The sequence below is a fragment of the Entelurus aequoreus genome, linkage group LG12 (assembly GCF_033978785.1).
Source record: "Entelurus aequoreus isolate RoL-2023_Sb linkage group LG12, RoL_Eaeq_v1.1, whole genome shotgun sequence".
In the NCBI taxonomy this organism is placed as follows: domain Eukaryota; kingdom Metazoa; phylum Chordata; class Actinopteri; order Syngnathiformes; family Syngnathidae; genus Entelurus; species Entelurus aequoreus.
In genome coordinates this window covers 70,491,901-70,506,082 of record NC_084742.1, presented here as the reverse complement: position 1 = coordinate 70,506,082, position 14,182 = coordinate 70,491,901, and the positions used below count along the sequence as shown (strand labels likewise).

Genomic DNA, 14,182 nt, shown 5'->3' with positions numbered 1-14,182 from the left:
TTTTCTGTCAAAAACAACTTAGTTTTTTTATAGTAAAACTGAAATATGCAGTATTTAGTAATTAGAGCCCTAAAAGATCAATAATGAAGGACACTATTGATTTTAATTCTTTAATATTTTTGAGTAATCACAGTGAAAATATAAATAAAATACCACTAAATATATTTGGGATGCCAAAGGTGCCCCACTCAGAAAGTGATACATTTTTATTAGGCTGTTCTTTTACTTTCAACACTTTAAGTTACGAGATTTATCTGTCGATTTTACGTTTGAACTATTATTTTGTTTGTTTTATGCTCTTTTGTCAAATAAAACTTTAATGTTTTTATATGGCATCTACACAATATATGCCATATTTACCCCATAAGACATTTTAAAGTGAAATATTTCAAGTAACTGGAGCCTTGAAAATAATTCATTATAACATGGATTTTTTTGTCATTATTATTATTTTCTTGAGCAATGGCAAAAAAAGAAAGACAAAATAAAAGAAAACAGCCTGCATGGCAGCTTTGTGTCAACTTTTTCTCGTTACATTTCACCACATTCCACTTTTTTGAATGTTCCTTGTTTATTTTTCCAATAGCATTTCCAGAATGTGTAAACAATTAGCTGCGGGTCTGTCCCTGACACCCGCAATTCAGGCTGACACTCTGTGGAAACGCTCCCCACCCACACTGCTTGGTGCCTCGTCTGAGCTGCTGTGACTTAGATTACCATAGTAACTAATTACATTACCATAGTAACTAGTACATCATGCAAAAGCGCAGATTCAATCAATGTTTACTTATATAGCCCTAAATCACGAGTGTCTCAAAGGGCTGCACAAGCCACAACGACAATACTTTGTATAGTTGAAGACTTACGTCATTATGGCAGCTACAGATTCGATCTTAAAGGCCTACTGAAATGATTTTTTTTTATTTAAACGGGAATAGCAGATCCATTCTATGTGTCATACTTGATCATTTCGCGATATTGCCATATTTTTGCTGAAAGGATTTAGTAGAGAAAATCGACGATAAAGTTCGCAACTTTTGCTCGCTGATAAAAAAAAGCCTTGCCTGTAGCGGAAGTAGCGTGACGTCACAGGAGCTAGTATTCCTCACAATTCCCCGTTGTTTACAATGGAGCGAGAGAGATTCGGACCGAGAAAGTGATGATTACCCCATTAATTTGAGCGAGGATGAAAGATTTGTAGATGAGGAACGTGAGAGTGAAGGACTTGAGAGGCAGTGATGGACGTATCTTTTTTCGCTCTGACCGTAACTTAGGTACAAGCTGGCTCATTGGATTCCACACTCTCTCCTTTTTCTATTGTGGATCACGGATTTGTATTTTAAACCACCTGGGATACTATATCCTCTTGAAAATGAGAGTCGAGCAAGCGAAATGGACATTTAAAGTGACTTTTATCTCCAAGACAATACATCGGTGACACACTTAGCTACTGAGCTAACGTGCTAGCATCGTTCTCAAATGAAGATAGAAACAAAATAAATAAACCCCTGACTGGAAGGATAGACAGAAGACCAACAATACTATTAAACCATGGACATGTAACTACACGGTTAAAAATTCTCAGCCTGGTAAGGCTTAACAATGCTGTTGCTAACGACGCTAAGGCTAATTTAGCAACTTAGCAGCCGGAGCTCACAGAACTATGATAAAACATTAGCGCTCCACCTACGCCAGCCAGCCCTCATCTGCTCATCAACACCCGTGCTCACCTGCGTTCCAGCGATCAACGGCGCGACGAAGGACTTCATCCGTGGGTTTGGCGGCAAGCATCAGCTAGGCGTCTTCTATCAGGGTAAGTAGTCCTTGTTGTGTTGCTGTAAGTATTGTACTTAGCCGCTAAGACACCGATCGATCCCACCTACAACGTTCTTCTTTGCAGCCTCCATTGTTCATTAAACAAATTGCAAAAGATTCACCAACACAGATGTCCAGAATACTGTGGAATTTTGTCGAAGAAAACAGAGCTTTGTGTATTGTGTCCAATAGGGCCCAAACACTTCCGTGCATTTTATGACGTCACGCGCATAAATCATATCCAAAGGAGATGTTCAACCGGAAGTGTGGCCTTTCAAGGCCTACTGAAAGCCACTACTAGCGACCACGCAGTCTGATAGTTTATATATCAATGATGAAATCTTAACATTGCAACACATGCCAATACGGCCGGGTTAACTTATAAAGTGACATTTTAAATTTCCCGCTAAACTTCCGGTTGAAAACGTCTATGTATGATGACGTATGCGTGTGACGTCGATGGTTGAAACGGAAGTATTCGGACACATTGTATCTCAATACAAACAGCTCTGTTTTCATGGCAAAATTCCACAGTATTCTGGACATCTGTGTTGGTGAATCTTTTGCAATTTGTTTAATGAACAATGAAGACTGCAAAGAAGAAAGCTGTAGGTTCAGAACGCTGCTGCTAGAGTTCTAACAAAGACCAAAAAATGTGAGCACATTACAGCAATTCTTAAATCCTTACATCGGCTCCCTGTACGTCAGAGAATTGATTTCAAAATCCTCCTGCTCACATATAAATCACTACGTGGTCCAGGGCCCAAATATATCACTGATATGCTCCCACTATATAAGCCCTCTAGATCTCTTCTGAGAGCAATCTGTTAGAGGTTCCAAGAGTAAAGTCCAATCAAGGGAGAGCATCATTCAGTCACGATGCAACAAATAGCTGGAATAAACTTCCTGAAGATGTCAGACTTTCCCCAACTCTGACTACTTTTAAAACTAGACTGAAGACTTTTATGTTCACCTTAGCTTTCAGCTAAATCTTTTAATCTTTTAACTTTTAACGTCTGCACTGTTTTTATTTTTATTGTCTGCATTTTAATTTTGCTTTTATTTTCTTTCATTTCACTTTGTTGTCTGTGAAGCACTTTGAGTCTGCCTTGTGTATGAAAAGCGCTATACAAATAAAGTTGCCTTGCCTTGCCTAGGTGGGATCGGTGTATTAGCGGCTGGCTGCAGCAACACAACCAGGAGGACTTTGACTTGGATAGCAGACGCGCTATCCGACGCTAGCCGCCGACCGCATCGATGATCGGGTGAAGTCCTTTGTCGCGTCGTCGATCGCTGCAACGCAGGTGAGCACGGGTGTTGATGAGCAGATGAGGGCTGGCGTAGGTGGAACGCTAATGTTTTTATCATAGCTCTGACGAGGTCCCGTAGCTAAGTTAGCTTCAATGGCGTCGTTAGCAACAGCATTGCTAGGCTTCGACAGGCGGCACAGCATTAACCGTGTAGTTACATGTCCAGAGTTTGGTTCGGTGTCTCCTGATAGTAGTATTGTTGATCTTCTGTCTATCCTTCCAGTCAGGGGCTTATTTATTTTGTTTCTATCTGCATTTAAGCATGATGCTATCACGTTAGCTCCCTAGCTAAAGTGCTTCACCAATGTATTGTCGTGGAGATAAAAGTCACTGTGAATGTCCATTTCACGTTCTCCACTCTCATTTTCAAGAGGATATAGTATCCGAGGTGGTTTAAAATACAAATCCGTGATCCACAATAGAAAAAGGAGAGTGTGGAATCCAATGAGCCAGCTTGTACCTAAGTTACGGTCAGAGCGAAAAAAGATGCGTCCTGCACTGCACTCTAGTCCTTCACTCTCACGTAACTCATCCACAAATCTTTCATCCTCGCTCAAATTAATGGGGTAATCGTCGCTTTCTCGGTCCGAGTCGCTCTCGCTGCTGGTGTAAACAATGGGGAAATGTGAGGAGCCTTTCAACCTGTGACGTCACGCTACTTCCGGTACAGGCAAGGCTTTTTTTATCAGCGAGCAAAAGTTGTGAACTTTATTGTCGATGTTCTCTACTATATCCTTTCAGCAAAAATATGGCAATATCGCGAAATGATCAAGTATGACACATAGAATGGATCTGCTATTCCCGTTTAAATTTTAAAAAATTAATTTCAGTTGGCCTTTAAAGGCCTACTGAAAGCCACTACTAGCGACCACGCAGTCTGATAGTTTATATATCAATGATGAAATCTTAACATTGCAACACATGCCAATACGGCCGGGTTAACTTATAAAGTGACATTTAAAACTTCCCGGGAAATATCCGGCTGAAACGTCGCGGTATGATGACGTATGCGCGTGACGAAGTCAGAGTAACGGAAGTTATGGTACCCCGTAGAATCCTATACAAAAAGCTCTGTTTTCATTTCATAATTCCACAGTATTCTGGACATCTTTTGCAATTTGTTTAATGAACAATGAAGGCTGCAAAGAAGACAGTTGTAGGTGGGATCGGTGTATTAGCAGCGGACTACAGCAACACAACCAGGAGGACTTTGTTGGAGCGCTAGCCGCGCTAGCCGCCGACCTCACCTTGACTTCCTACGTCTCCGGGCCGCCAAACGCATCGGGTGAAGTCCTTCGTCCTTCTGCCGATCGCTGGAATGCAGGTGAGCACGGGTGTTGATGAGTAGATGAGGGCTGGCTGGCGTAGGTGGAGAGCTAATGTTTTTAGCATAGCTCTGTGCGGTCCGGGTGCTAAGTTAGCTTCAATGGCGTCGTTAGCACAGCATTGTTAACCTTCGCCAGCCTGGAAAGCATTAACCGTGTAGTTACATGTCCACGGTTTAATAGTATTGTTGATTTTCTATCTATACTTCCCGTCAGGGGTTTATTTTTCTGTTTCTATATGCAGTTAAAGCACGATGCTATTACGTTAGCTTGTAGCTAAAGCATTTCGCCGATGTATTGTCGTGGAGATAAAAGGCACTGAATGTCCATTTTGCGTTCTCGACTCTCATTTTCAAGAGGATATAGTATCCCAGGTGGTTTAAAATACAAATCCGTGATCCACAATAGAAAAAGGAGAGTGTGGAATCCAATGAGCCAGCTTGTACCTAAGTTACGGTCAGAGCGAAAAAAGATACGTCCATCACTGCCTCTCAAGTCCTTCACTGTAACGTTCCTCATCCACGAATCTTTCATCCTCGCTCAAATTAATGGGGTAATCGTCGCTTTCTCGGTCCGAATCTCTCTCGCTCCATTGTAAACAACGGGGAATTGTGAGGAATACTAGCTCCTGTGACGTCACGCTACTTCCGCTACAGGCAAGGCTTTTTTTTATCAGCGAGCAAAAGTTGCGAACTTTATCGTCGATTTTCTCTACTAAATCCTTTCAGCAAAAATATGGCAATATCGCGAAATGATCAAGTGTGACACATAGAATGGATCTGCTATCCCCGTTTAAATTAAAAAAAAATCATTTCAGTAGGCCTTTAAACTTTAGTAAAATAAATATAACCTGTCTGTTTATTTCCATGGTGTATGCATGTAGCGTACCACTCATGCACATCAGCCTGGTTTTGTATGAACTCCCCTGAACTGTCATATGCGGTGGCAGCACAAACCACACAGGTCGACAGGAAACTTTAGTTGCAGTAACTAAAGGTTCCAGGAACTTAAAAGTTCCTGAACTTTTGGTGAAAAAGGGGCTAACACACACAGTAAATGCATTTAGTAAGAACACAAACGATGTGTGGGGACAATAAAAGCAAATATGAAGCGATAAATGTGCAGTTTGATGATGAATAAACGCCTATTTGAAGTGTAATCATTTTCAAAAGCAGCCGTGTGCTGTTTGAATAGTGCTCGGGGAGAGGAACGCGTGGTGCGCCATGGAAGGCAAAACCACGCCGAACTCCCCCCTTCACCAAGCGCGGTCCCCGGCGCGTATGACGCCGATTGACCGGAGAAAAAGACAAAAAGAATGGACGACGGGGAGAAAGAGGAGGTGGAGGAAGGGAAAGGGAGGAGGGGGGGATGGACACGCTTCTCTTCCAAGCCGGCCTGCACGCTGCGTGTTCGACTCCGGGGCGAGGAAGTGCGGAGCCTCCACAGCCTGTGCACTGGTGTCCATTTGCACACAAACACAACTAAGCCGCTCCACACCCTGCCGTGGACATCCACGGAGGCCGTGACGCAAGTGGTCTCCCTGGCCGGAGGAGCATGGATGAGGCTCGCATATATAAAAAAAAAACTATGTGGAAACTTAAAACGGCGAGATGGTTGTGTTTTCGAGAAGCCCCTGCGTGGGTATGGTGGCCGCCCGGACGCGTGCACTGATCCGCCAGGGGTAGGGGAGGGGGGGCGGCCCAAGTGGGACTTAGGAGCGCATTGACGGGCCATAAAGGGGGCCAGCGCGGTGACTATTGTGCTCCCTGTTTTGTGCCCAAGAGTCCCGAGTATTTACAAAAGGTTGGCCGGTGCTTGGCGGCGGTTAGGGCAGCTGCGCAAAAAAAAAAGCAGCGCCACCGTGGTTGCGCAGTGGCCGGACTTGCCGTGCACTTTTTGAGCAAACTGTCGTGTTTTCGCGTAAAGAAGCACCGGGCCCCCCCAGTCGCAGCGAAAATCTCCCGTTTACACGGTTTAATAGTGCATTAAAAGAGGCGCTAAAAGCGTGAATCGACGTCGAAATGCGCCTTTCACGCCGAAGTGGAGGCCGCCTGCAGCATGGCGGGGAAGTGCGGCGTAAAGACGAGCTGGTTAGAGGCTAAAAACACGCATAAACACGCTAATCGCACGGGCAATGGCGACATGGAAGCACCCAGGGGCCGTAGGAGCTCGTCGATCCCGGCCGGGGCCGTGCTAATGTGCGCCAAAGCACGCAGCACCTTGGCGCACAGGACCGGTGACCCCCTTCCATCTTTGCGCGTCCTCCGCCTCGGCTAGCCAGCCTCCGCCGGCACCCGTTTTTCGGTGCGAAAACACGCCGTGCGCTCCCCGGCGGGGGCGAACGCGTCGTGCGATGGCCGCCCCGGAGCCCCCCCTGGAAGTGTGCTCGCCGCGGCCGGGCAGAAACGAGAGGGCGATGACGCCATTTTCTACACAAACAAGCTCGCTCGGGGAGCCCGAAGCGGAGCCGCCGAGAGCAGCTTTAGCATCGGGATATCAACGCGGAACAAGCCGCCCTACCTTGTCGAATGCTGTAACGTCGGCGGCGTGTTCGGGGCGGCGGGAAGGTGCTGGGAGTTGGGATCCGGTTGGTGTTCGTTGCACCGCGAGCCGCTCGTCTTTGTGCACCCAGAGAGGAGCCTCTCTCTCCGCGCCGAGGCTGCCTCTGCGCAAAGGTGCACACTCCACTTCCTTCCCGTCCTGCGAGCACAGCGACACGGGTGACTAATTACACGCACGCACACACCAAAAAAAACAAAAATAACAGTCACACCAAAACAAAAAAGCACACGACGCGTCGCCTTTATGATCCCGTTTGATTTGCACTCCAGCTTTTATCCAAAGGCCACAAACGTCTAGCGCCAATTTGTGTCGCCCCCAAAACGCACCGGCAAGCCTTTGAGGACGCAGACACCCCCAAAATACACCCTAAACTTCACTTTGTGGGGGACAACATCCACATGTGTGGGCATTTATTCCTAAAAAAAAAACCACCACATATTTTTAAAAGGATAAACCCTGTGGCCTATATTGTCAACAACCTTTGGAGATATACTTGATCAAGTGTTTGCTTACAAATTAATGATCTTCCTGACAAATAGTGCACTTCCGTGTTAAAATATGCACTTTTACGAAGAAAGACACAACTAGAAGTCCAACTAAATGCATGCAAATGACAGCGATAATGCAGTTTGTAAAGTCAAACAAACATTATTTAAACCACAACTTGTAAATCAATGAATGTAAAGGCAGCCATTTTGTCAAAGTCCTGCTTGTAAATAAATACTAGCTTGTTTGTGTAAAATGACCTCGATAAAGTTGTTCTATAGTTTATAAACTCAGTACAAGGTGGTGTTTGATATTAATGTAACAATGCGAACATAGTTACATTATTTAGAAGAAAACCCTCAACTGTATGCTGTTTGTGTGCTAAGCTAACAGATCAAGCTAATGTCAACAATGAGCAGCCTGTCACTTTAAATAACCAAACAATTAAAAATGTATACATTCAGCACAATCAATGAGTTACCAGAATGTGATATATTGGTATGGTATAAGCCGTTTAGCAACTCTAAAACACACATTTCATCACATTCTAAACCCTAATCAAAATAAATGACCATAAGCAGCCATTTTGTCAAAGTCCTGCTTGTAAATAAATACTAGCTTTTTTGTGTAAAATGAGCTCGATAAAGTTGTTCTATAGTTTATAAACTCAGTACCACCCGCTGGTGTTTGATATTAATGTAACAATGCGAACATGGTTACATTATTTAGAAGAAAACCCTCAACTGTATGCTGTTTGTGTGCTAAGCTAACAGATCAAGCTAATGTCAACATTGAGCAGCCTGTCACTTTAAATAACCAAACAATTAAAAATGTATACATTCAGCACAATCAATAAGTGACCAAAATGTGATATATTGGTATGGTACGTGCCGTTTAGCAACTCTAAAACACACAATTCATTATATTCTAAACCCTAATCAAATAAATGACCGTAAAGGCAGCCATTTTGTCAAAGTCCTGCTTGTAAATAAATACTAGCTTGTTTGTGTAAAATGAGCTCGATAAAGTTGTTCTATAGTTTATAAACTCAGTACAAGGTGGTGTTTGATATTAATGTAACAATGCGAACATGGTTACATTATTTAGAAGAAAACCATCAACTGTATGCTGTTTGTGTGCTAAGCTAACAGATCAAGCTAATGTCAACATTGAGCAGCCTGTCACTTTAAATAACCAAACAATTAAAAATGTATACATTCAGCACAATCAATAAGTGACCAAAATGTGATATATTGGTATGGTACGTGCCGTTTAGCAACTCTAAAGCAGCCATTTTGTCAAAGTCCTGCTTGTAAATAAATACTAGCTTGTTTGTGTAAAATGAGCTCGATTAAGTTGTTCTATAGTTTATAAACTCAGTACAAGGTGGTGTTTGATATTAATGTAACAATGCGAACATGGTTACATTATTTAGAAGAAAACCATCAACTGTATGCTGTTTGTGTGTGCTAAGCTAACAGATCAAGCTAATATCAACATTGAGCAGCATGTCACTTTAAATAACCAAACAATTAAAAATGTATACATTCAGCACAATCAATAAGTGACCAAAATGTGATATATTGGTATGGTACGTGCCGTTTAGCAACTCTAAAACACACATTTCATTATATTCTAAACCCTAATCAAATAAATGACCGTAAAGGCAGCCATTTTGTCAAAGTCCTGCTTGTAAATAAATACTAGCTTGTTTGTGTAAAATGAGCTCGATTAAGTTGTTCTATAGTTTATAAACTCAGTACCACCCGCTGGTGTTTGATATTAATGTAACAATGCGAACATGGTTACATTATTTAGAAGAAAACCATCAACTGTATGCTGTTTGTGTGCTAAGCTAACAGATCAAGCTAATGTCAACATTGAGCAGCCTGTCACTTTAAATAACCAAACAATTAAAAATTTATACATTCAGCACAATCAATAAGTGACCAAAATGTGATATATTGGTATGGTACGTGCCGTTTAGCAACTCTAAAACACACATTTCATTATATTTTAAACCCTAATCAAATAAATGACCGTAAAGGCAGCCATTTTCTCAAAGTCCTGCTTGTAAATAAATACTAGCTTGTTCGTGTAAAATGAGCTCGATAAAGTTGTTCTATAGTTTATAAACTCAGTACAAGGTGGTGTTTGATATTAATGTAACAATGCGAACATGGTTACATTATTTAGAAGAAAACCATCAACTGTATGCTGTTTGTGTGCTAAGCTAACAGATCAAGCTAATGTCAACATTGAGTAGTCTGATTCTTTAAAAAACAAAACAATTAAAAATGTAAGTATTTGGCACAATCAATAAGTGACCAAAATGTGATATATTGGTATGGTATATGCCGTTTAGCAACTCTAAAACACACATTTCATCACATTCTAAACCCTAATCAAAATAAATGACCGTAAAGGCAGCCATTTTGTAAAAGTCCAGCTTGTAAATAAATACTAGCTTGTTTGTGTAAAATGAGCCCGATAAAGTTGTTCTATAGTTTATAAACTCAGTACAAGGTGGTGTTTAAGGAGGTGTTTGATATTAATGTAACAACGCGAAGAGGAAAATACCATAGTTACATTATTTAGAAGAAAACCATCAACTGTATGCTGTTTGTGTGCTAAGCTAACAGATCAAGCTAATGTCAACATTGAGTAGTCTGATTCCTTAAAAAACAAAACAATTAAAAATGTAAGTATTTGGCACAATCAATGAGTGACCAAAATGTGATATATTGGTATGGTATATGCCGTTTAGCAACTCCAAAACACACATTTCATCACATTCTAAACCCTAATCAAAATAAATGACTGTGAAGTCCTGCTTTTGTGACTAGGTCAAATCTGCTCCATAAAGTTGACCTAGTGTTTCTAAACTCAGTACAACCGAGAGAGGAAAATAGCACCGGTTACATGAATTTAGAGGAAAATCATACACTTTACGCTGTTTATGTGCTAAGGTAACAGATCGTGCTACTTTCAACATTTCTGGTCCTTTAAATAACAAAACAATTACAAATGTATGCATTTAGTACAATCAGTAAATGACCAACAAGTTATATATTGTTTTGGAATATGCCATTTAGCAACTCTAAGACACAATCTAAAAAATGACTCTAAAAAGTGGCCATCTTGGCAAGGTCCTGCTTGTGAATAAAAACTAGATTAGGTCAAAGGTGTTCTGAAGTTTATAAACTCTGTACAACCCAGCGGTGTTTAATATTAATTTAACAACACAGAGAGGGAAATACCACCAGTTACATTAACTTTGAAGAAAAACAAACGTTATGCTGTTTATGTGCTAGGCTAACAAATCAAGCTAATGTCATCATTGTTTGGCTAAACGAGATCCTGCTTGTGAATAAATACTAGCTTGTTTCAGTCAAATTAGCTCTATAAAGTTGTTCTATTGTTTCTATACTCAGTACAACCCAGTGGTGTTTGTCTTTGATGTAGGAGTTAAAATCTTTTTTTAGTTTGAATTATTATCTATACAAAATGCAATCGTTATGGCACAATGTGTATTATTTACTACGCATTTTTAGTTTTACTTTTGTTACTTTATGTAATAATCTGAAATGCCACCACATAATGTTCCCATTGTGGGATAAATAAAAGTCTATCCTGTCTTATCAAATTTATGCGGTTTACACGCGAGGCAAATAGCTCAAGCTAGTATCAACAAAAGGTAGTGTGTTCCTTTTAATAACCAAACAAATAAAAAATATGGATCGAGCAATGTCAATGAGTGAGCAAAACATAATATACTGTTATGGTATATGCCGTTAAGTAACTCTAAAACACATACTTTATCATAAACTAATCTCAAAAGAACTGTGAGTGCGGCCATCTTGGCAAGGTCTTGCTTGTAAACAAATGCTCGCTTGTTTGAATCAAGTTAGCTCAATTAAGTTGTGAACTTTATGTTGTTTATGTGCCGAACTAAAGGCTCAAGCGAACGTCAACATTAAGTACACTGCAAAAAGTCAAAGTTCAAAAACAAGAAAAAAAATACAAAAGTATTTTATTTGAACTAAGCAAAATTATCTGCCAATAGAACAAGAACATTTGACTTGTCAAGACTTTCCAAAACAAGTCAAATTAGCTAACCTCAATGAACCCCAAAATACCTCAAAATAAGTATATTCTCACTAATAACAAGTGCACTTTTCTTGGTAGAAAAAAAAAAAATTAGACCTTTTTGCTCAATATGTTGAAAAATATTCTTAAATGAAGTAAATGCTAGTGCCATTATCTTGACATAATGATATGCGCTCGGCATTACATTTCTTGAAACCAGCAAACTTATACTAAAAACTAATTTGTTGTTCTTAATGGAAAGGCAACAAGGCAACGGCTTGTTACTCTCGGGGTCTCCTAGCCGCTCAGGCAAATCATATTGTCTAAAAATGCATTTTTCCATCGATAACATGACATCATCGCACCAAGTGCGTGTTCTTTCAGTCAATTAGTGCGCGAGGATACAGAGGAATATATATATATATATATATATATATATATATATATATATATATATATATATATATATATATATATATATATATATATATATATATATATATATATATATATATGTATATATATATATGTATATATATATATATATATATATATATATATATATATATATATATATATACACTACCGTTCAAAAGTTTGGGGTCACATTGAAATGTCCTTATTTTCGATGAAGATAACTTTAAACTAGTCTTAACTTGAAAGAAATACACTCTATACATTGCTAATGTGGTAAATGACTATTCTAGCTGCAAATGTCTGCTTTTTAGCGCAATATCTACATAGGTGTATAGAGGCCCATTTCCAGCAACTATCACTCCAGTGTTCTAATGGTACAATGTGTTTGCTCATTGGCTCAGAAGGCTAATTGATGATTAGAAAACCCTTGTGCAATCATGTTCACACATCTGAAAACACTTTAGCTCGTTACAGAAGCTACAAAACTGACCTTCCTTTGAGCAGATTGAGTTTCTGGAGCATCACATTTGTGGGGTCAATTAAACGCTCAAAATGGGCAGAAAAAGAGAACTTTCATCTGAAACTCCACAGTCTATTCTTGTTCTTAGAAATGAAGGCTATTCTACTAAATTGTTTGGGTGACCCCAAACTTTTGAACGGTAGTGTATATATATATATATATATATATATATATATATATATATATATATATATATATATATATATATATATATATATATATATATATATATATATATATATATATATATATATATATATATATATATATATATTAGGGCTGCAACACCTAATCGATTATAAAAATATTTGGCGACTAATTTAGTCATCGATTCGTTGGATCTATGCTATGCGCATGCGCAGAGGCAATTTTTTGTAATTTTTAATTTTGTTTTAATAAACCTTTATTTATAAACTGCAAAATGTACAAACAACTGAGAAACAAAAATAAAATAAGTATGGTGCCAGTATGCTGTTTTTTCTTCTTCAATAAAATACTGGAAAGGATAGAAATGTATTTTGTCTCTTTTATCTGATTATTAATCGAAGTAATAATCGACGGATTAATTGATTATCAAATTAATCGTTAGTTGCAGCCCTAATATATATATATATATATATATATATATATATATATATATATATATATATATATATATATATATATATATATATATATATATATATATATATATATATATATATATATATATATACACTACCGTTCAAAAGTTTGGGGTCACCCAAACAATTTTGTAGAATAGCCTTCATTTCTAAGAACAAGAATAGACTGTCGAGTTTCAGATGAAAGTTCTCTTTTTCTGGCCATTTTGAGCGTTTAATTGACCCCACAAATGTGATGCTCCAGAAACTCAATCTGCTCAAAGGAAGGTCAGTTTTGTAGCTTCTGTAACGAGCTAAACTGTTTTCAGATGTGTGAACATGATTGCACAAGGGTTTTCTAATCATCAATTAGCCTTCTGAGCCAATGAGCAAACACATTGTACCATTAGAACACTGGAGTGATAGTTGCTGGAAATGGGCCTCTATACACCTATGTAGATATTGCACCAAAAAGCAGACATTTGCAGCTAGAATAGTCATTTACCACATTAGCAATGTATAGAGTGTATTTCTTTCAAGTTAAGACTAGTTTAAAGTTATCTTCATTGAAAAGTACAGTGCTTTTCCTTCAAAAATAAGGACATTTACATGTGACCCCAAACTTTTGAACGGTAGTGTATATACAGCCCGGCCCCCGGCCAAAACATTTTTAAATGTAATTTTGAAGAATTCATCTGAATGTGCATGAACTATTTCTGTTCAAAATTGTTTGAAATGTCACATGTTAAATGTTTAAATATTAACTGTCAGTTTACTGTACTGTGCCAGCTGTACTACTATAAGAGTACGTATGTTCTATTGTTTCATTGAAAATAAAACAGCAAAGTCCATCCGTTTTAATTATGAGACAAAATTGTGTCAGTCATGATTTTTTTTTTCATGCTTGAAATAAGAAATGATTACTTTAAAAAAGTAGTTTTCTACTTGTGAGTGTTGATGACACAGCTTTGCAACAGTTGATATTCTAGTTTCAAGCATGTTTTACTCAATATAGCTCATCAAATCTCAGCTGTAATATCTTACTGAGATCATTTA

At 38.9% G+C, this 14,182-nt stretch overlaps 1 protein-coding gene across 1 annotated transcript in view; it reads right to left on the bottom strand.

Annotated features, from left to right (window-relative positions):
* The window catches only part of LOC133662511 (zinc finger protein 800-like), a 68,981-nt gene extending 61,328 nt beyond the window's left edge, over positions 1 to 7,653 (bottom strand). The window contains exon 1 of the mRNA XM_062066579.1: positions 6,971 to 7,653. The gene's annotated coding sequence lies outside the window, so the exon portion shown is untranslated. The remainder of the gene's footprint in view (positions 1 to 6,970) is intronic.
* Positions 7,654 to 14,182: the final 6,529 nt, after the last annotated feature.